The 3382-nt window shown below is 41.1% G+C and overlaps 1 protein-coding gene across 1 annotated transcript in view; it reads left to right on the top strand.

Annotated features, from left to right (window-relative positions):
* The first annotated feature begins 1095 nt into the window (after positions 1-1095).
* Positions 1096-3382, top strand: part of LOC135106313 (uncharacterized) — a 71518-nt gene continuing 69231 nt past the window's right edge. The window contains 1 exon segment of the mRNA XM_064015200.1: positions 1096-1333. The gene's annotated coding sequence lies outside the window, so the exon portion shown is untranslated.

Genomic DNA, 3382 nt, shown 5'->3' with positions numbered 1-3382 from the left:
GACATACTGAATTTACGCTGCAATTAGAGTATCATGGAGCGCTGCACTAGAAAATAAAAAGAAGAAAGAACATATATTGAAAAATCACCTCGATTCACGTTACTTATGAAATCCTTTGTGTTTCATTCTACTTGTTTTTAACTTCAGACCGCTGGAACGGGAGAAGGGACAGGACCGCTGGAACGGGAGAAGGGACAGGATACTATAAACCTTTGATGCATACTGTGCCTTGCCTTGCCACCACACGTCTGCAACCCTTAATTACTAGTCTTGTTATGTTGTAATGACCTTTACTGTATCCTCCCTCTATATTTGTGTGTGTGTGTGTGTGTGTGTGTGTGTGTGTGTGTGTGTGTGTGTGTGTGTGTGTGTGTGTGTGTGTGTGTGTGTCCAAAGATTCCTCCAAACCTTACATTCTTTCATCCAGTTCAGGTCAAAATCTAACTTGTTATGTGACTGTAACCCTGACCTGACGCAACCTTGTTTTCCTTTTATCTCTCTCTCTCCTCCTCCTCCTCCTCTTGTGGTTAGTTGTAGTGAAGAGTGTCTAAACTGTCGCTTCCATCATCATTATCCTTGATCATTACTATCCTTCATCTTACTCTTCCTCCTCTTCTTGCTCCTCCTCTTCATCTTCCTCCTCCTCCTCCTCCTCCTCCTCCTCCTTTCATTACATAAGTTAATCCATTTTCTTTACCTGGGTGCTATTATTATTATTATTATTATTATTATTATTATTATTATTATTATTATTATCATCATCATCATCGTTATTCCTGTTTTTCACCTTGAGTTGCTCTTCATCTCTTTTGTCCTTTCACTTCCTTCTTGCTTCCTTCTTCCTACCTCCGTCATCCTTTCCCTTTCTCTTCCTCTTCCTCCCTCTCTTCCTTCTCCCAGTCCCCCTCCTTCCCATCCTCTTCTGATTCTTATTCCTCGAGAAACACGGAACATCCAGAGAGAGAGAGAGAGAGAGAGAGAGAGAGAGAGAGAGAGAGAGAGGAAGTAGAAAAAAGAAAGAAGAAAGAAAAAAAAAGGAAAATAAAGAAGGGCATGGGTGTAGTGATGCAAAGCGCGCGCAGCAGGACTCTTCCCTCTCTCTCTCCCTCTCCCTGCCTCTCTCTCGCTCTCCCTCGCTCTCTCTGGCGCTCCTCATAGGATGTGTGCGAGCGGTCCACCTCTGGCAGCCTCCGCACTCCCTCCCGAGGCGTCTGGTGTGGCGTGGCGGCAGTGGCGGTCTTGTGGGCGTGGCGGCAGCAACGTGCACGCCACCTGATCTCCTTCCGCGCCAGGAGTCAGGCACGCGGGTGTTTCGTGCGCCTTTCCTCCTGTGGTAAGGGCGCGGGTGTGTGTGCGTGCCCGGCCGGTCATGGGAGGGTTTTAGGGGTGTTTTAGTGTGTGTGTGTGTGTGTGTGTGTGTGTGTGTGTGTGTGTGTGTGTGTGTGAATTTTCCCCCCCCAAGTTCGATTTGAGTGATGGCAGTAACTCATGCATAGAAAACGAAATGTGGTGGATTGTTCAATTTTGTTCTATTCCTTTTCGTCTTTTTTCATACTTTTGTGCTTGTTATTCTTTTCCCTTCCGAAGATTATCAAGGTATCTATTCATCCTCATCATTTTATTTATTATTATTTTTCTGTGGATAAATCGTTCGGTTCTGGTTGACTTATTGCTACCGCGTATTCTCTCCCCCCGCCCCCTTAAAATCAACATAGAAAACGCGATGTAGTAGTCGTAGTGTTCATCCCGCGGGCTAACAAGATTTTCCGAGCGACACAGATGGTTGAGATAATCACACGCCTTTACAATTCCTCCTTCATTTAGTTATTTAGTTTTTTGTCTTCAGTTTCATTTACAACTGGAGGCATCATTACGTTCAAGGTTGTTTGGTTGTGTGTATATATATGTATTTATTTATTTTTTTCATATAAACGTGGATCTTAATACATTTTTTTTTCTATATTTATGATTAGTGAGGTATCTGGAATAAAGAAGGATATGAATTTACTGTAATAATTTAATAACAGTAACGGAAAGAATGTACTTTTAACGAAATATCTTGTTTTTGTATCATCTACTACTACTACTACTACTACTACTACTACTACTACTACTGTACCTCTAAATTCACTACATTTTCTTCCTCCAGAATTTTAAAGTAAATCTGGGTAACTGCTATATTTGAACTATCTCTTTTTTCATACATTATTTTTTAGCTCACACACAAGACCTCAGGATACACATCAGGAAACAGGTGCCTTTTCCATGCTCTCTCTCTCTCTCTCTCTCTCTCTCTCTCTCTCTCTCTCTCTCTCTCTATCCTCGTTCTCTTTCATGTATATTTCTTCTCTCTTAAATTCTGTTCTCGTATATTTTTTTTGCAGTGCCTTGGTGTAAATCATTTTATTGACTCTGTGGGAAACGTTTCATTAGGAGATCGAACCCCTCTGTGTGTGTGTGTGTGTGTGTGTGTGTGTGTGTGTGTGTGTGTGTGTGTGTGTGGTGACTCTTCGGGTTTCTGTTGTTGTTGTTGTTGTTGTTGTTGTTGTTGTTTAGACTATATTTTTTTAAACTTTTCCCTCTATTTCTCTCCTTCTCCCTCCTCCTCCTCCTCCTCTTCTTCCTCCTCCTCCTTCCCTGCATCTCTTCCTGCAATGTTTCTCTTCCCCATTGTTGTGGATGCTTGTTGGGTCTGCATCTGCCTCCTTCTCCCCTCTTTTTTTTTTTTTCTTTTTTTTTTTCTCTCTCTCCTTGTCCCTCTTCTCCTTTCTCTTCTTCCCCTCCTTCTTGTTACATATTGTTCTTATTGTTATTGTTCCGGTTATTTTTCTTGTCTCTTGTCTCCCATTTGTTCTTGTTGGTCTTCTTCTTCTTCTTCTTCTTCTTCTTCTTCTTCTTCTTCTTCTTCTTCTTCTTTTTTTTTATACTGCTCGGGTTCTTGTTCCTGTTATTGTTTTTGTTTTTTTATTCTTATTTTCGTTGTTATACTCCTCTTCTTTTTCCTCCTCCTCCTCCTCCTCCTCTCGTCTTATACCCCTATGATATCTATTCTCTCTCTCTCTCTCTCTCTCTCTCTCTCTCTCTCTCTCTCTCTCTCTCTCTCTCTCTCTCTCTCTCTCGATAAACGGGTGTGCGCATCTTCGTGAATGCGTATGTATGTATGTATGCATGTATGTATGTATGTATGTATGTATGTATGTTTACTCATATGTATGCGAGGGGAAAACAAAAAGGAAAGAAGAAACCAAGCAAGCAAGCAAGAAAAATAAATAAAGAAAGAAAGGAAGGAAGGAAGGAAGGAAGGAAGGAACATCATAATCATAATAATCATCATCATCATTAACAACAACAATTAGAACAATAACAATAACAACAACAACAA

This window comes from Scylla paramamosain, chromosome 13, assembly GCF_035594125.1.
Source record: "Scylla paramamosain isolate STU-SP2022 chromosome 13, ASM3559412v1, whole genome shotgun sequence".
In the NCBI taxonomy this organism is placed as follows: Eukaryota; Metazoa; Arthropoda; class Malacostraca; order Decapoda; family Portunidae; genus Scylla; species Scylla paramamosain.
The sequence above is the reverse complement of the archived record's forward strand: the minus strand, read 5'-3'. Positions and strand labels throughout refer to the sequence as shown.